The sequence below is a fragment of the Rattus rattus genome, chromosome 8, assembly GCF_011064425.1.
Source record: "Rattus rattus isolate New Zealand chromosome 8, Rrattus_CSIRO_v1, whole genome shotgun sequence".
Lineage (NCBI taxonomy): Eukaryota > Metazoa > Chordata > Mammalia > Rodentia > Muridae > Rattus > Rattus rattus.
In genome coordinates this window covers 94286641-94306726 of record NC_046161.1, presented here as the reverse complement: position 1 = coordinate 94306726, position 20086 = coordinate 94286641, and the positions used below count along the sequence as shown (strand labels likewise).

Here is a 20086-nt window from a genome sequence, read left to right as displayed (position 1 = left end):
TTTTTCCCTCCTGGACTCGGACCTTAGAGAAAGAAGGTGAGCCTTTTTCCAGGAAAAGCCAAAAGAAATCCAGCAAAAACTCTCGAGGCAGTTCGGAGGAGGCATCCTTCCAGCCTCCCACTCTATTGTCTTCTCAGAACCACCTCTTCCAGCCCAGCCCAGCCTAGGAAAGGATACGTCAATATCCTCAATATCAGGGACACTGACCGGGTGAAGGATGAAGCCCACTGCTTCGTTATTTCTGAAGACCGATGTTTTGCCAATTCTGGTCTGGCTTGACGGACTGCGGAGTTCTTCCTACACACTGGTAAGCAGAGGCCAAGGACTCTGGACACAGCAACAATCTAGAAGCTGTTGGACAGTGAACAACTTCTGTTACCTTGTTCACCTGCAGGGAGAAGTACCTTACAGACAGGCTTTCCAGACCCACAGCAAGCCTAACCACCGTGGAACACAGGTAGTTAGAGGGGACAGTGTACACTGGGCACAGAAGGCCACATCCGTGGTGGGTTGTACCGGAAGCCCTGCGGATTTCTTGGACCACCAGTGCTAGATCTAAGTGAGAGGGGGGTGCTTTGATGATCTGAACTTTATAGGAGAGGATGCTAGCCGGACCAATTAGAGGGACCAAAGCCACACATCGAGGAAGTAATAGAACTAGACCCAGAACTCAGCTTTGCCCGATGCCAAAGCCCAGCTATGAAGCACTCGTGCACAGTATGAAGGAGGGGTGGAGGACAGATTCTCACGTGTCGTCCATCTTGTTTTTGAAATGGAGACTCACCACTGGCCTGACATTGACCTGGGGCTGGCCAGCAAGCCCCAGAGATCCACCTGTCTCTGCCTCCCCAGGCCTATGATTATAAGTGCATGTCGCCATATTGTTCTCTTTGATTACCTGGAGAATGAACTCAGGTCCTCCTGTTTGCAAGGCAGGCCCACTACTGACATCTCTAGCCTGAGGCACTCCTAACGTTATTGAGTACAGCAATCCCATTTCACCGTGGGGCCTCCGTGATTGGAATTTCTTCCTCCACATGGGGCCTTCCCGTGGGTGGGGCTCTTCTGGTAGACTCCCCGGGAGAATCTACCTCTCCTGTTGTAGAGACTGTCCTGCCTGCTCCTTTAACTTTGCCCTCTGCCTGGTATCAGGGCCAGTGTGTCACCTCCAAAGGAAATGTTTATTCAGAAATGCTATCAGCTAAATGCAGTGGAGTCTGACCACAGTGACTTCAGTGAGACTTATTTGTCTGTGTATGAACCGATGACAAGAATACTCCCACGGTATGGTTAAGGGGAAGGTTTTTGTGGTAGATGTGAAGGAGCGAGCAGCCAGAGGTATCTGGAAGGGTCCAGAGCAGAGAAAGTAGTAGAATGAATATGGACCAGCAGCCCAGACCTGGTCATGACAGAAGCAGAGGCAGAGCAGAGAGACAGAGAAACCTAGAGAGGGGGAGGGGCAGGAGAGGGAATGGGGGGAGGGGGAGGTGAGGGAAGAAGGGAGGGGGAAGACAAAGGGAGTGAGATGGGGGGGTGTCAAAAAGAGGGAGTGCGGCTGAAACTACAGGTAACAGGCTTTTGTCTGATCACCAGGACTTGGGGAAATGGAGTTCCTTTTGGACTCAACAGTCTGTTGTAAGAGACTGGCTGGTAGTTAGAGTCCTGACCTGATGCCCTCAGGGTCCCTTGTGTGGCTACCATGACTAGGGCTAGCTCATGGTCACAAGATGGCTGCTCCTCCTCCAGCCTCTTCTTTTTATTTCAGGAAAGAAATAGAAGACAGGAAACAACAGGAAAGGGCCAGGCTCACAGCAGAGAAGCAACTTCTCGCACACGGACTTTGCCTTAAGTCTTGTTGGCTGGACCACAGAGTAACCCCCTACAAAGGACGCTAGGAAATAAGCTTCAAGCAAATGCTACCATCTGCAGTAAAATTGAAGTTCTGTCAGGGAAAAGAAGAGAAAGGATATCATATCGAAGAGCATCACCAGGATCTCTCCGCTGGACTTTCCATCCTTTGGTTTCAGGAAATAGTTTCTGGTGCTAAAAAACACAAAAGCCCAGTTCTAGAGCATAGTGGCAGGCCCTGTCTGCTAAGCCATCCTGTCTCTGTGGGGAGAGCAGAGAGAAGGCTTCAGCCATGTTACAGAGTGACTGTGTACAGGAGCTGTGAACACGCAGGGGAGGGGCCCAATACACACAGGACAGCAGGGAATCCTATCAACTATCAAGTGACGCCCCAAGAATAAGGATGATGAAGCATTCTGACTGGAGTACAAAGCCAGGGACAGCAGGGATACGTGAGGCTGGGGAGAGACTGGAAAACCAAGTGTCATACGAAGAATGGAGGCCTTATCCCCAGAGCACAGGGACAGCCACTGAAGACTTCTGAGTAGCAGGGGCTCTGAGCTGATCTGCATTGCCCATAAGCCCATCTGGCAACCAGATGAGAGAGGAAAGGGGCGAGATCCAGAAAGAGTTCCAGGAGCAGAGATACGAACTTGGACCATGCAAGAGGTAGGGAGAAAAAAATTCAGAAAATACTTCAGAGACGGCACTCATGTGCCTGTGGTACACACGTCAGTGAGGAGTCCCACCACTTCTCTCACACACGCAGTGCTTGCCACATTCATCCCCAGCAGAGGGGACCCAGAAGGACTAGCAGCCATGGGGGAAGCCAGTGGTGTCCTAAGGATTCACTTTGAGTTCACCCAGTTTGAGCTACATACAGGTAAAGATGGGCAGCCGGAGTCTAAGTATCCTTATGCCCACAGATGATTGTAGCTCTCGTCTCTCACCAGATAACTCTTCTGTGCAACAGATGGACACCATTCCAGAAAACCACCACTGGTCAAAGCACAGAGGGCAAGCGATCGTGGCTGTTAAGTCCCAGGTGACACATGGGCATCCCAACTGTGTCACTGAAGACCCATGGAACATTCTGGAAGATGTGGCGGAGGGCTTCATTCTGAGAGCCAGAGGACCAGGAAGTCAGCTGTGAGACTGTCTCCTAGAAACAAAAGGGAAGCATCTCTCTTGATACTCAACAATATCAGTGTCTAAATAAGACCTGCTCGAGGATGACAGCAGCAGCAGATGTCCTAACAGAGAAAGAGGAAATCTCACAGGCCCCGCCCATAGGCTAAGAACTATAGGCAGCTAAGGAATTCGGAGAAACAGAGTTCCCCGAGGAGGAGCCTTACACTTGGCTACCCAATGCCAAGGGGTCAGCCTTGAAATCATATACATAAGAGTAACATCGAATGGACTGAACCGGTTGGGTTTACATTTATCTATTTACATTGTGTGTGTGTGTGTGTGTGTGTGTGTGTGTGTGTGTGTGTGAGAGAGAGAGACAACAAAGAAAAAGAGGCCATGAGTTTGAGAGGGACCAGAGGAAGCGTTAGAGGGAATAGAAGAACAGGAGAACATGATATTATATTTCTTTTAAATTAAAATAAATACTTTTGAAAGTGGGCAGCTGGTAGGTGGCTATGGTGACTCATTGCCCAGGTTAGACACAGAAGTCAAGAAAAGGGTGGGTGGAGGTGACGCCAGCCCTCCAGGAAGGAGGATGTCTCCCAGTGACAGGTGAGGAGAAGGACATCCAGAAACGAATGCAGCAACATCTGCCCACGAAATAGAACCAGAGCGGAGGGGGGCAGGCCAGGGGAGAGAGTTGTCGGTAGAGACCAGAGGTCATGTTCAAAGAGGAAGACTGAAGACCGACCCTGCTGTGAACAAGGTACGACCTAAGGGGCAGCTACTGAGCTGACCAGGTCCTGCACTGAGGACCCAAGCAACGGTGTCTCCAGTGGATGATATGGTTGAAGGCCCGATTCTGTGGGTGCAGGAGAACCCAGGACAGAGAAAGTGTAAACGCACGGTGTTCCTGATGGTTTTTTTTTACTCACCGGTCACAATTGGGTCAAATTGTGTGATGACTAAAGGCAAACGTCTTTCTTGTATGTGTTTTACTATCTTAACTACTTTTTATTTGTTCTCTCACAGTGACACACACACACACACACACACACACACACACACACACACACTTACTTTGGCCACATCTCCCCACCTCCCAGTATCCTCTCTTCCCTCCCCTCTCTCACTAAATCCTTTCATGTTCCCAGCAACCCCGTCCTACTTTCATATTTTTCTCTCTGCTGTTGCTAATTTGTTTTTGTTTTGTTTTCTTGTGACCCACTGAATTTAATTAGGGCTACCCGCACGAGCATGGGTGGGGAGTTATTTACTCGAGCAAGAACAACCTTCCAGTAGCTAGCCCACTGAGGACTGTGACTCTCTCTGCCTCGGCAACCATTAATTGCCTGTGGTTCCTCAGGGAGGGGTGGGACCTTGTCCATGATGGAATGTTGTGAGTTCATGATGCAAACGCCATGTCCTGTCCAGAAGACAGCATTTATGATACTCCTTCTCGCCCTTGGGCTGTCCTGTCTAGTGCGTTGTGCTCAATGGTCACTTAGCCATCTGAGTCTCTCCACTCACTGAGGATGCTTCTCTAACCAAGGCCGAGTACTGATGTATGGTAGAAACAGTATTTAAAAGGCACTTTGACACCATGTCCATCTAGCAAAACAAACGTAACAGGTTCCCCCTCTAAGGCTATGATCTCCTTAGCCGTGGGTTTTTGACCAGGTTTACAGTACCTGGTCTGGATTCCTCCTGCGAAGCAGGTCTACAAACCAATAAGAAAGTGGTTGGTTACCGCCACGACAGTCACACCACTACTGCTTGGTGGTGTAACTCTCAGGGTTTGCACTAGAATAGGACCATTGATGGCATTCCTTCTCCAGTGCCTGTACGGCACTTAGAGCCTTTGAGCACTCAGAGACCAGCCGGCAGTAAGACGCTCCTAGTTCAGGTTCAGATTGATGTCTCTATGTCCTGCAACTGAAGTGTAAGACACCTTCAGCAATACGGTCTTTATCAACTAGTTCTAGTGGGCCATCCAGAGCAATGGCTGTGGCCTGAATTGTTTTGAGAGCCCTTCAGTCCTTCCCGGCCAACAACTCATGAGGAGATATCCTACCCAATTTTATATCTTTATTTAACACATACTTCCAACGATGGGAATTCATTTAATACTCTAAATAATCCAATGAAAGAATCCTAGAGAGATGGTTCAGTGATTAAGCGTGAGTACAGCTTTTGCAGAGGACTGGAGTTCAGTTCCCAGCACCAATGTCAGAAGGCTCACAACTGCCTGTAACTACAGTGGGGGGATCTAGTACCCTCTTCTGGCTGCCTTGAGCAACTGCACATACATGCACATACCCTCACACAGACATGCGTACATACACATAATGAAAAACAAATCTTTTTTTTTTTAAAAAAAAAAAAGAAAGAAGGAAAGAAAGAAAAACTAGGATTTAGCTCAGTGGTAGAGCGCTTGCCTAGCAAGCACAAGGCCCTGGGTTCGGTCCCTAGCCCCGAAAAAAAAAAAAGAAAAAAGAAAAAAAAAACTAAGGCGCAGAGAGGTACAATAACTTGGTCAGTCACACAGCTACTAAGTGGCAGAGCCCAGACAGGAAGTTATAGAGTCTAAGCACATGGGGGCTCCTGCACAGAGTCTGAGAGCCACAGCTGTAAGGCTAGCCAAGCCCAGAGCCCATGGAGGAATGCCTCATCCATCTGCCCCTTAGAAATCATTCCCTTCTCCTGAAAAAGAAGGCTGGTAAGTTCTCCTTAAGGAGAACTTAAGGAACCAATCTGGTCCGTTCTCCTTAAACAAAAGCCCAAGAAAAGCTGTAGCCACTGGTGGGTCCTGTAGGTCCAACTACAAGACCACTGTTTTGCTCTTCCCTGTCCTAGGATTCTGGCCCTCCAGCATGGCTGTCCTTGGGGGCCTTCTACCTGCCATTGTCTCTCCCTCTCAGCCTATTTGCCCTCTCAGCTCTCAGACACGCTCCAGCCTCCCCTCCCCTAACAAGTGGGGTGTATTACAGCACCAGAGTTTCATTCTCTCCACTGCTCTCCATTTCGTCCGGGATGTACCAGGCCTGGCATGTATGCCCAGGATAGTGACAGTGGGCTGTTCATGACTTTTTCAGAATGTGCCAGGACTTTTTCTGTTGTGTTAGCTCCTGGTCTTAGCCAGTGCAAAGAAAGGAGAAACTCCCACAGGCCTCTCCCACATCTCCCATGCCCACTCTCTCGATAGCTGCTTGCTTGGACAAGGGGGTCCAGCCTGCCCTATCTACACTCCACCCATTCATGATCAGGTCATAGCCCCAGCCCATGCTATGGCGGGTTCACTGTCACTCCTGTAAGTAGAGGGGTCAACTCTGCAGCCACACATTCAGCAAGCATTTGGTGCTCTGTCAGGCCTCCACAGGGGGACCTGAAGACCCACGGGTCTTGCTGTCTCAAGCCTGCTGAGTGGATAGAGAGCCACAGTTGGTCTCTGCCACGGTTCTTGTCTCTAACATACTTGCTGGTCTGTACCCAATAGTCTTCGAAAAACAGTCTACAGGGTTCTAACTCAGCCACGAAGGTTGTATTTTTGTTGAATTCCCATCACTCCGCAGATTAGATTGTGCTGAATTTTGTGCTTTTCCTAATTCTTTCCCAATATGATTGTTACTTAAAGCCAGTAACAAGAGTTTGCAGTGTATCAATCATCTGTACTATGTGCAGTGTTACACATGATAGGGGCTTTTCTTCCCGATCTCATGAATGGCTGTGCCGGCAACCAGGAGTTATTCAACCATCTGCTGGGTTTGAATGGCGGAAATTTCTGTAATGTGCTCATGTATAAATAGTAGCTTTTCCCCCAAGCCCTTTGCCTTAAGACTGAGGACCAGCAGTGACTTGCTAAGTTCAGTCAGCACGAACTCAGCTGGGGATCTTTTTCTCTATTTAAGGTCACCTCCCCTGTTGTATTTCCATCACGTAGGTCCCTTCTTCCTAGGGTGACATCTTTCTGGCCTCCATAGTGCAAGGCTAGCATTCCAGGGTGGGGTGGGGTGGGGTGGGGTGTGTGACCTGACCACAGCAGCTGTGGAAGACCTCCCAGTGAATCCTCTCAGGTCCTCCTTGTCCCTAACCTTCCACAGGAAGCTCTGCAGCTCAGAAGCTGACCAAGAGTGCCACAGATGAAGCTGCTTTGATCCAGTTTTGAAGAAGAACTCAGCCCCCCCACCCCCCACCCCCCGGACCTTGCATGGTTGGATTACTCACCTGCACACCCAAAGTGCTGGGCTTTGTGATCCAAAGCAGGGCTACCTTCTTGACTCCATCCTGTGTGTCTCCAGGCAAGTCACTTAACTTCCTCCTGCAGCGGGACTCACAGATCACCATTGTTGGAGCTGTGGCTTTCTTCTAGGTGCTGTCCTCTTGTTCCCTCCCTGGATGTAGTGAACTTGTTTTGTTTGTTGATTTTTGCCTTGCCTGGGCCCAAGTCCTCTCCACAGCTGGCTTAGCCTCCTCCCAGACCCATGAAGGCTATAGTTCCAGGCCCAGGTGCTCTCCAGAGCTGGCATAATCTCCCTCCAAGTTTATGTGGAGAGCTTGGGGGGGTCTCTGCACCAACCTCAAATTCCATCCTTCCTCCAGGGATCCTAGGTTGGGTCTTACTTGCAGTATGTACACAGACATGCGCACGGGTGTACACACACACACACACACACACACACACACACACACACACACACAAACAAACACACACAAGAGAGAGAGAGAGAGAGAGAGAGAGAGAGAGAGAGAGAGAGACAGGCAGACAGAGGAAGGAGAGAGCACTCTGTGACAACAGGCTTCCTCAGTTCTCTCAGAATGCCTGCCTTCCCCTCCTGCTCTGTGTCTTTGTACTTTCCCACCACAGAGTCAAGCCTAGAAGTCCTCATGAGGAGGCCTGAGGATCCTCGCCTACTTCCTAGATTTCCCACAAACACCTAGATCAGCACCTGACCTCTCTGTAGCAGGTGTCCTGCCTGTGCCATGTACCCTGTACCCTGTACCCTGGCTCTGGGTCTAGGTGGGCCCCTCTCTCCTCAGAACTCTGTTCCTCAGTCTTTCCTCAGCGTCCACAGTCTCTTTCTTCTCTATCTGTGGTGTCCTCCATTCCTGGAAGGGCCTTGAGCTCCCTGTCCCACCTTCTCCTCCTTCAGGATCCTTGCTCCGGTCCTAGCCCCTTAGTGGTGAGCCCTGATTTTCTTGACTCTTAAGGGATGGGTGCCCTGTTTTGGTACTCTACACCCTCACTACTGACTGTGCTTGGGTTGACTCCCTACCAGGTGGCTTGTGAGATTTCGGGATAGGGAACAAGTACGCACAAGAACAGACATCAGAACACCATTGCAGAACACCCAGCTGGATGGATCCAATAAGCACCTGCTTCTCCCGGCCTCTCAAGCACAAGGGCTGATGGGAAACATACTTCCCGCACATCTTCGTTCCCTGCTGAACACAGATAAAGCCTGGGTGTTGGGACGGAACAGGGGTTTCCAGCCCCATCTCAGAGCTCCAACCTCTTCCTGTTTCAGGACACTTCACCTGGGCTTAGGACTTGTAATACACCTTCGACCATATCTGTGAAGGTGGGGTGAGTCACCTGATGAGGTCACTGAAGGCCAGCCTCCTCCCAGTTCATGGTCACAGGGACAGAGGGTGTGGTTCTCTGCGTTGGGCATTTGAGAGAAAATGCTTGCTGTATTAGCACAGAGCTGGCAGAGGATAAGAGTGGCCAGGGAAGATTCCGAGCATCTCACAATGTGAGTATCGAACCCACAGGGGATGCTGGGCTCCTAGCTCTGAGAACTTCCTTCTGACCACAGTGGAACTGGTACGCTATGAAGGACATAGCTGCTATTTGCCCCAGCCCAAGTCTGCCTCTCTCTTGATGAGAGCACCGCCTGACCCTTCTTGGGACCACTACCCTCACCCACTGAGGCAGGAGAATGTAGGCCAGTCCTAGGTACCCAGGCCTCTGCTGAAGCAGACAGGCCACTATGTTTCTCTTGGGGAGTAGGGGTACTGTCCTCAGCGTGAAGGTCTGGGGAGTACTGGAAAGAAAGTTCTCTAGGAAGGAGTGAAGAGAAAGCTAGGCAGGTGGAACCATGATGACTGAGGCCAGTGGCCATATCCTCCAGGCTCTGTGTCCCTCTTGGTCACTCCGTCTGGACTTTGCAATTCTGAGAGCTAATAAATTCTCTTTATGATTTAATTTTGTTGTGCTGCATTTCCTGTTGCTGACTCCTGAAGGTTCTGGTGAGTCCAATAAACCAAGATTCGGGCCGAGCTGGTACCTCACTTGCCTGGCAGCTACTCTGTGAGGCAGGTTGTTGATCTCATTTCAAAGAAGAGAGGCCAAGGGCTGGCTAGTCCCATACAGAGGTCAGTGTGACCTGGCTCTCAGGTCTTCTGAGTCAGCCATTGTCTCTCTGGTCTCATACATTTTAAAGCCACTAGACCCTGCTGAATTCAAGCACTCACGACTGAGTGGTCGGAAGGGCTGAGGCAAGCCTTTTTAATCCCTGGTGAAGCGGGGATCCACAGCGGTCAGAGACACAGCTCCATGGGCTATCTGCGGGACTAAAGGTCATCACGAAAAGTTATAATAACAAAGAAATCATCTATATCATGACGTCAAATAAAAAGGCCAACTTGGATGGGCAAATGGCTCAGTGTGCAAAGGTGTTAGCCAGCAAGCTGGAAGACCACAGGAGCCACATGATAGACGGAGAGAACAAGTTCCTCAAGCTGCCCACACACACACACACACACACACACACACACACACACACACACTCACACACACACACTCACACACACACGTGTAATAAAAGTAAATAAATGTGACTTAAATTTTTTAAATTATATATCTTATATATAATATGTGTCATTTGTGATTTTAAATGCTGTTACAGGAGGGTGCAGCTCTGTGTGTGTGTGTGTGTGTGTGTGTGTGCATGTGTGTGTGTGTGTTATGGTGTGTGTGTTGTGGTATGTATGTGTGTATGTGTATATGTGTGTGTGGTGTGTGTGTGTGTTATGGTGTGTGTGTATGTGTGTGTATGTGTGTGTGTGTGTGTGTGTGTGTGTGTGTGTGTGTGTGTGTATGTGTGTTGTTTGTGTGTAGGGGGTGTGTATGTGTGTGTATGGGTGTGTATATATGTGTGTATGTGTGTGTGTGTATGTGTGTGTGTGTGTGTGTATGTGTGTGTGTATGTGTGTGTGTGTGGGGGGGGCGGTGTTGTGGTATGTATGTGTGTATGTGTATATGTGTGTTGTGGGGTGTGTGTGTGTGTGTGTGTAATCCCAGTACTGGTGAGGAGGCAGAGACAGGCAGCTCTGGAGCTCACCAGCTGAATTGGTGAGCTCTGGCTTCAGCAAGAGAACCTATCTCAAACACTAAGGTAGAGAGTGATTGAAGACACCCATCATTGACCTCTGGCCTTCACACATCCATGTGCTCGTGAATACAGGTGTGCACCTACCACACACGTGCTATTACAGGCAATGTAAGAAAGATTAGAAGACACAGTGAAATATTTGTAGAGATTATAATTGCGTTTAGTGAACATGTGCTCTTGTATAATTTCATTTTTCTATATCTTTTGAATTTTAGAAGTATTGTTTTCTAATGAAGCAAAACATAATAGGCTTTGTTAAAAAAAAGAGGAGGAGGAGGGGGAGGGGGAGAGGGAGGAGGAGGAGGAGGGGGAGGGGAGGAGGAGGAGGAGGAGGGGAGGAGGAGGAGGAGGAGGAGAAAGAAGCAATCCCCTGAACATGCAGCAGTTTCTGTGCAGTTTTGGAATGGAAATCATCACTAGGAATCCCAGAAGCTTGTGTTGTCAAGGAGGACACTCTAGGTCCTGTCCTGCCTTAATCTCCCCTTTGTGGTTCTGGAGGAGTCACTGCTCCTCTCTGTTGCTCTCATATACTATGGGAAGTTACATGGGGAGCCTCCAAACTAATGTTCCTGCTATTGTGACTGTCAAAGCTCATGTCTATCCTCTGCCATCCTAGGGGAGCCCACCTCTTAGAGCATGGGCAAAGGGGTCGTGTGCTCTGCTCCCCCTGTTAGCTCCCAATCCCGCCCCCATAGCTGCTCAACTGTGTATTGTCTTAAACAAACCGGTGAGAAGCCAGGGGCCTCGTGCCCTTTACGTAGGAGAAAACGTCGATGCTGGAACAGGCTGACTACTGGATCTGCCTCATTGGGCCAATCGGAGGCAGGCTTGGAACTCGAGCTGCAATCTGGCCTAATCCAAAGTCCAAGCCACTGGCCGCACTGACATTACCTCCCTTCTAGAACATTCCTGGGCGACATGCTTATTTGTTCCTTTCACAAATATTTGCTGAGCACCAGTTATGCACATAACGCAATTCTTGTTAGCACAGGAGACAAGGAGAAACTCTGAGACACCAGCCCATCCTAGCAGCTCAGGACAGAGAGAGGGAAATGCATGCACCCTGCTGGGGACACGGGAGAAGGGACCATCTCCTAGGCAGTATGCAGGATATATCATAGTTTCTATTTAGAGCCTGAAAAGGCTATAATGTCATAATGGTCCATTTCTGTTTCTCATAAACTTTACAACACACAACATATTGTCATATTAACTGTACACGAACCATGTCTGATAAATCTCAGACTCTTTCTCATGTCATATCCCAGGAGTTTAGCTGCCACCTGCTGCTACATGACTCCCAGACAACTGCCAGACCTTCCACCCCGTGACGGTTAACATTGATTGCTGACTTGACAGAATGAGGAATTGCCCAGGAGGCACAGCTCCAAGCACACCTACCACCTCAGCTTCTGGGTGTGCGCGTGAGGAGTTATGTTGATCCCATCGATTGAGATGGTACCTGGGAAGGTACCAGTCTCTGGGCTGGCATCCTGGAGAGCAGACAAAGACACAGCAAGTTGGACGTCAGTATCCGCTGCGGTTTCCAGACTGTGGGTGAGAGGTGACCAGCTGCCTCGTGCTCCCGCCTGGGTAATTTCACCTATCGCCACCCACTGTAAGGTGTGTACTCGGAAGATTAATAGTGCCTCAGACTTGGGCACAGTGCCTGCATCACCTCCTTGACTCCATCTCTTTGGGAAGGGTGTAGATGTTCCATTCTACCTCCTCACCAGAGGGGACGGAGAGAGAACGTCCCATACCTTCAAGCTGCTTTCATCGGGCATTGGGTCACAGAAATAGGAGCAGTAATGAACCGACCGGGGATCCCTTGACCTGGACGACTTGTTACTTTTATTACAACCTGTCGTGACTGCTCCATTTTACTGTCACCAGGGTTAGTCACCTGTGTGTCTGATTTAGGAGTTCAGCTTCGTCGTGGCTCTGTATGTATGGTGTACTCGTAGAGCTGGACACAATCTGCCACTTTAGTGGTCAGTCTATGAGGGGTCTTGGAGGTAACCCCTGAAGATAAGGGGGCTTCTGGGCCAACGACAATGCTGGAACTTGAACAAGCGGCTAGTGTCTCAGTGGCATTCCCAGATTGTCACATTCCTCGAGCGTTTCAGACATAGAGGTGGCAGCTTGTTCTGACCCACCACCTTTGGACTCCATGTTACCTCTAATTGCACCCCTTTTCTGGGTTCTTCAGACTCATTCCCTGGAAGTCCCGCTGTGGATAATTGCGAGTCCACACTTCGTGCTCCATGGGGACGTCCACAGGCTTCTCTGTGAGCCTTGATGCTTCTTTCTATATAAAGAAGCGTTGCTGCAGGCGGGAGGAGTCGCACTCTTGATGATGAAAAGGAGTGGACACGCCCACCTCACCCTAGCCCAAACGCTCCTCTCTTTTTATGTGTCTGATGACCTAACACCAATTAGATGCAGCCTGTTCCAAAGGCAATGCCTCGTTGATAACGTGAGGTCTGTCCCCCTTAGCAGGCCTAACTGGCTTCTGACGAGAACCCAGCTCCTTCCCTTTTCTAACCTTCGTATAGCTCTCTGAGATCTCCTCGGGAGAATCCTAGAGAAGCTGGCCCTTTAGGTTTCTAGTACACCCAGGCTGTGGTCATCTCTCCCACTGCCTTCCACACACCATAGCTCTGCAGTGAAGATTACGAGGAGAAAGTCTAGAGAGCAGCAGCTGGGCCCCGGGAGCATCACACTGTCAGCCCCTGGCTGCACCTGAGTTGACAATAGTGCTTGTGTGGCCTGGCCGCAGGTTGCTGTAGAACCCACAAAGTATGGTGGTATGGGGAGAGCAGTGGCGTCCATGTTTGAGTGTGCACCGCAAACTCCCAGAGGTCATTTGAACCTAGGTCTCCGGGCCCTGCCTGGAGCCTCTAACTAGGAGGTCTGAGGTGGAGTCCATGCATCTCCAGGTTAGCAGATGCTGCTGTGGTTGCTGTAGGCTGAACAAGCACAGGGCATCATCCTGCTCTCTGAGGAGAGCAAGCTGTTTTGAGTATTGTTGAGTACTGCGGGGTCCTGCACAAGAGGACTGGTGGCTGCCTAGGATGCAGGGACAGTTCACCTTCTGTGTCAGCTTAACTGACAAAGGCGACTCCCTTGTTATTGGATTTGCTTCAGTAGCTGGATTCACACATGCCTCACTTCCCAGTTGACTCTTGCTCACTCTTGCTGTGGCTCAAGACCAGAGAATGGGCATGAGTCATGTGTAAGGCATAGGTGAGTGGTAGTGACTGTCCCCACCCCGGAGTTACAGTCCTCACACATTGCATTTTAAAAAGTGTGTGTGTCTGTGTGTGCTTGTGTCTGTGAGTGTCTGTGTTTGCGTGTGTGTGTTTGCGTGTGTGTGTGTGTGTGCATGTATCTATGTATGCCTCTGTGTATGTCTGTGTGTGCTTGTGTGTATGTGTTTGTGTGTGTGTATGTGTGTGCCTGTGCATGTGTCTGTGTATGTCTATGCATGTATGTGTCTGTGTTTGTGCCTGTGCGTGCGTGCATGTGTAGGTGGGTGTGGGTGTGGGTGTCTGTGGGGGGTGTCTATAAGGGTCTGTGTGTGCTTGTGTGTATGTGGTTGTGTTTGTGTGTGTGTGTGTGTGGTGTTTGTGTGTGTGTGGTGTGTGTGTGGTGTGATGTGTGTGTGTGTGTGTGGTGTGTGTGTGTGTGTGTGTGTGTGTGTGTGTGTATGCGCATGCACAACTTGTTGCTTCTCCCTTTCACCAGGTAGGTCCCAGGGATCAGACGCAAGTTGTCAGAGTTCACAGCAGATGCCCTTACCCACTGAGCTCCTCACATTGCAGCTTTCTAGGCCTCATCCTCGTGTGTTTTAAGAGGACACAAAGCCACACTTCCAGGGCCCACAACATTATACATTGCACTCGCTTAGGTTCTCACTTTCCTCTAGCACCTCTGAGTCCCCTCTGCCCTGTCCCCAGAGACTATGCTGAGGCCTAGAAAGACTGTGCACCCTGAAAGGTGCCAGCCCCAGAGAGGAACCGATAAAGGCATTTGCTGATGTAGTAACACACAGCCAGTCTCAGAACGGACGCCAGCAGAGCTCCCCGGGGGCACAGCCTCAGAGCCACCAGCCTCAGAGCCACCCGGCTCCTTTCTCTTTGCCCTCTTTGCACATGGCTTTACCTCAAGAGCTGCGCCAAATGCCTGCCTTGTTTTCCATAGCCTGGGGCTGATCTGATCTGCACAGGAAGAGGGCGGCTGATTCCCAGAGGGCGATGGAAGGCACAGGGACTCACATTTTATAAAGTGCGGGGGCAGGGATTAGGTTTCCCTGGAGGAAGCCTAAAAGTATTTGCTATTTTCTTTGGTGAATACTATAATAAAATGGTCTTTGCCTTCTTCCAAAGATCCAGATCTGTTGTAATTATTTAAAACAGCCATACTTTAATGCCTGGGCGGCAGGGCCTGGGTCATCCTCACCTGGCTGGCTGAAGGCGGTTGCAGGGAGATAAGTGAGCATGCTCGTTCCTGGGCGGTCTGTCCCTTTCAGCAGATCCAAGGAGATCCCGGCTACTCTCATCTCAGTGGGATTTCTTTCTGCTTCTTTTCACCCTCCCCTTTCCTAAGGGACCACACTGGACATAAAACAGATCCTCTTTTATCCTGCAGTCTGGCTGCCAGGGAACAAAGGATGGGTCACTTGGAGTCAGTAGACAGTGTCACTCAGCAATACCGAAATTAAAATTCCTCCACCGTAGGCCTCAGGACTATCTGGAATGGAACCAATCTTTCCCACTGGGGCCTCTGCTGGGCCCCCAGTGAGATGCTTCTCTTTGTACTTAGGCCCAGGAAGCTGCAAGGGGATGCCTTGCGCATGCCCACCTGTCACTGTGAGTTCCTCAGTCAGAAAGCGGTGCTCCTTATTCCCCAGGCTTCAGAGGTATGAAGGACTGAAGGAGCCGATTAAAAGAGATGAGTAGGTTCTTCAAGGGTTGATTTGGCCATCAGTATATACTAACCAAGCTGCCTTGCAGGGCAGGGGTGGGGAAAAGCCACTCAGAGCCGTGTCTCTTTTTATGCTTGGTGGATCTTGTTCTAAAGGCTTTCTGTGTTAGACCAAAGAGGTACCATGCAAGCCCAACATGGTATCTTGAGGGAGAGAGAAAGAGTGAGAGCGAGCAAGAGAGAAAGGGGGAGGGGGAGGGGGAGGGGAGGGGGAGAGCGCTTGTTTGGAAGTTCTAGCAGGAGAATGAAGCTATTTGCATACCCTTGACTAGTACTCTTGACCAGAGACCGATCTTCCTCGATTCAGAGAAAGCCATTTTCTTCAGCCAAGCACATAGCTTCAGGACGGATACATGTGGAACAGTGAGGGAGGAAAGCAACACCCAGGTAGCCACTCAGGTCAGTAAAATCCACCCTGTCAATCAATGGGGTGAAAGATATGACAGCCAGATCGCCCCCACATCTCATAGATTGGGAGATGCGGCCAACTTCCTTAAAACAGCTAAGAGATATGGCAGAGTAGCATGGTCTGCAGTTTACTCTGCAGTATGCCATGATGTAAGGCATGGGTACTCGGGAGTATAGACCACACCTTTCTAGTTTGCCTTAAGTCATCGTCCTCTACAGAAACACCAATATCTGTAGACCTAAACTCACATCCAGTGGTACAATGGAACAGGTGGCACTCTGAGAGATGTTACTTCCCAAGCCTCTGGGCATGGAAGATTTCCCATAACTGTGGCCAATGACTCCTGTCGCTCAAGTCCAGGTAGTAGGGACAGGAGTTAGAGTCGGACTATGTGATCCAAAGTTGCAGCCCAATTGCCTATCTATGCTAAGATTCCCGAGGGCTTCAGAGACACTGAGGCCGGCGAACATGGTATGCTCTCTCCAAATCCCCCAAGGTAAGGTCTGTCCACTGCCTTCCCATCCAGACCCTTTGCCAACCCTAGTTAAAGACAGTAAAACTGTCCCATCTCCCACAAGATCTCTCAACAGTGGCCCTAGCTCGAGGAAAACCCCCCCTTAGAAGAAACAGAAAGCCCCCAGCAGGTTTCTGCATTAACCTGCCTGTGGCTTCAGCAAAGCCTGCTGTTGAAGGGACTCTAGCTGGCGAGGTTCTCAAAGCTGCGGGAAGGACGGCTCTCAGCAGAGCTCTGTGCCAGTCAGTCAGTCCCCGAGTCCTTCACAGGTCCACCCCAGCTGTCAGCACTGTCTCCAAAATACTGTGTGTGCAGGGACACAAGGCAGAGCTTGCCACAGCTGTGGAATTTGGAAGCAACGTACATGCCAAAGCCTTTCACAATTACACGAGTAAACAAATCAACCCAAAATGTCATGTTTTACAGGATGGATGAGCAGCAACAACCCAAACTCCCAAATACCACACACTTGCAGTGAGTACCGACCCGGCCACCTATCTTCTCTGATGCCATTAGGAGGGTTAGAGGCATTAGTGAAGACGAAGCCGGGAAGTAATCCTTGTAATTTAACCCACAGATGAGCGGTATCCTGAATGGTGCTGAGCCAAAGCCCACCTCTGGCTTTACGTGGAAGCTATACCTGCTATGTCCACAGGGGTCGCCCTTGCTCAGACGCGACGTCACTGGGTGGTGGATTTCATCCCTCTCTTTATGGGAGCTGCCCTTGTTCCTTCTGGAAAACGCGTTCACAGGAAGACAAGAAAGACAGAACGAGACATGGAAGTGTGAGCTCATGGTGCTACCAGGCTTGCAGTTGCTACATAAAGAACCCAGAGTGACCTCAGGACCAGGCATCCAGGGTATTGGCGAAGTTCACTTTCTAGAACCCTGGAGAGGGTGTGACTGCTGGGAAGAACCTGGCTTGGTCCTCAGTGAAAAATCACTGACAAGCTTAGTGGTTGCTATGGCAACAGATTCCCCTGCTGAGCCTCTGATGCTTGATAGCACAGATATTGGATGTAGGAGCCAGCTTAAGGTCACTGGATAAGACACTGGATGCCAGGTCAATTTGAATTTCAGATAAACCGTATGTTCTGTGTTATGTGCAGCAGACCATTAAAGTTATTCCATTCTGGGGTCATGCTTTATACTAAAAACTGATCTAAAATTCAAAATGTCCTGACAATAAAATACTAAACCTGAGAACCTTTAATAAGTGGCCGAAGGCTGTTCTGAATCATCTCCAAGATGCTGGCGATAAACATCTGCTCTGATCAAGCATCTTTGATAGTCAGGAGACAGTAAAGCTATCCTTAAGTGACCTCCAAGGGAACCCCAGTTTAATTTAACTCATCCCAGGGCTGAGAGGTCATGGTTCTGATATTTTGTCTCAGGCATACAGAGTATTTCTGTAGAAAGAATAATGGCAATTTGGATGGGAAGACAGAGAGTTGAAGTTGGTGAACTGTGTCTAGATGCTATACGTAAAATTTGTGATTATCTCTGCCTTTGGGGTTGCAATGCCAAGTACTTGAAGGGAGGAAATGTGGATCTTACTAGGAACTTAATTTCTCCTGAGTTAAACCTATTCTTATTTTCTCTGAGATGCAGCTGGTGGGGTGGCAAGAGTCCATCAGGACACATTTTGTTGGCACAGCCTGTCAACGAAGGGTGACCTTAAAGGCAGGTTGTGAGTAGGAGGATAGGCAGAGGGCATAGAGAGGAGCAGTTTGGGTGGACCATGAGCAGAGGTTGCAGCTTGGGAGTAGAGGCATTTTAGGATATGAAATGCCTATGTGTGTGTGTGTGTGTGTGTGTGTGTGTGTGTGTGTGTGTGTGTGTGTGTGTGTGTGTGTGCATGCACAGTGTATGTATAAAATACCTATGATATGTGCTGTGTCTATGAAATGCCTATGGTGTGTATGTGTGTGTGTATGTGTATGTGTATGTGTATGTGTGTGTGTATACCTGTGCTTGTGCCTGTGTGTGTGTGTGTGTGTGTGTGTTTGCCTGTGTCTGTGCCTCTGTGCATTTGTGCGTCTGTGTCTATCTGCGTGTGCTGACACGATCTGATGAAGATCCTGGGAAGACAGAGTGTAGGGCAGGCTCAGACTCCAGTGAAGCTAGCTGTAGGCAGCTGGGGAGGCTGGTTCTGCTTTCCATAGCCTCTACCACAAGGTGGATTTACCAGAGAGTAGAAGTAGCCTGTCTGATAAGATGCTCTGTGAGAGTGGTCACAATCTGCCTAGCACCTAGCCAGGCATGAGAAGAGTCACAGGCCTATGACATGACTGCTGAGGGATCTCTGGGAGCCAGGTTTACTGGGAGGCACAGTGTCTGTCACCCACTTGTTAAGGTGTGAGGTTGGACTGTGGCAGCCTCCTTTACCTGCTGTTGACCAATCAACAGCTAATGTCCTTTCTCAGTGCTGGGTCTGACAGCTGCGCGGCCTGGGTTATACTGTCCACACGGTGTTCCGCCTGGGAGGGCACACCTCTTCTTGGAAGCTGCTTTCTTATTTGCACAGAGAGCTAGTGTGGTGTGCTCAGTGAAGTCAGAGCCTGTCTTACCAGGCCAGCCGGGACAGGCTGATCACAGTTCCTGAGGCTGGGACATCTCCACCCATTGCTCAAGGTGGCCCTGGGCTTTCACAAAAGTGGCATGGGCTTCTTCTCAGTGATTCAGCAAGGGAGTCTGAAATCGAAAGTGACAAGAAGAAAAGCGAAACCTTCTCTCTGGCTGTGGGGCAGAACCAGGAACCTGGCCTCTCTTCCCTCATTGAGGGAAGGGACCAGGAACTTGGCCAGGTGTAAGAGTCAAAGGTCAGTTTGTGCCCCTTGAGACAAAAACCCAGAAGAGTCATTGGGACTCCCCCTGTTTCGGACTTTGACACAGGTTCTTGAGTGGGTTTGGTTCCAGAGTGTAATAGGCCCTTATAAAATCTATCATTGTAGCCCTGTAGCCAGTGACCATGAGGCCTGGCCCACGCCATTCTGCATGGTGGCAGGCTGAGCTCCTGAAGGTAAAATAAAGCCGCCCCCCTCCACCAGCCATTCACAGAAATTGCACACACACACTGGTAACACTCCCCATGGTCAAGGGCACATACCCATCCACACGTGAGTGTGCTCGTCCTCAGGGGTGTGTCCACACAGGAGACGCCCTCACTCACAGCTTCCCTACCTGCACACGCACACCTCCCAGATATAAAACTACATAACACCCCTCTCCAGGAGACACCATGAAGTCATTCATTCTAGCCCCAAACACAGACATCCATGAGCATAGCACATCCACATTACATACCTACCATCCCTGTCCCTCGCATGCCCACCACACACACACATACACACACATACACACACACATACACACGCACACACACACACACATGCACATGCACAGACACACACACACACAAGGAAGATGACCTCTGAACAGACACCAAATCACTGAATGTCTTTCTGGAAGTCCTTCAGAAAACCCCAAGACCCTAGATGCATCCCACTGCAGCTTGTTTTAAAATGTCCCCTACCCTGGCTACCAGGGCATCACTCCCAAAATTATTTATAGTCCATCCTATTTATACTGAAGACCTTTCAAAGCCCAAGTCCCTCAAGGTCTACATGGGTTAAATGGTGTGGTGACCTGGGTTCAATGCACCAGAATGTTCCATTCTGAACAGTCTCTTCCAAGATGTAAGACACAGAGATGTGCAGGTTGTTTCACATCAAAGCTGTTTATTTCAAAAGAAGGAAGGGTGGATAGACAGATGGATGGGTGGCAGGACAAATGGATCCA

At 49.7% G+C, this 20086-nt stretch overlaps 1 long non-coding RNA gene across 1 annotated transcript; it reads left to right on the top strand.

Moving 5' to 3' along the window:
* The first annotated feature begins 273 nt into the window (after window positions 1-273).
* LOC116907778 lies at window positions 274-2854 on the top strand. The gene is made up of 3 exons (XR_004388843.1): window positions 274-307; window positions 395-457; window positions 2775-2854. It is a non-coding gene; the product is annotated as an uncharacterized LOC116907778 (long non-coding RNA).
* Window positions 2855-20086: the final 17232 nt, after the last annotated feature.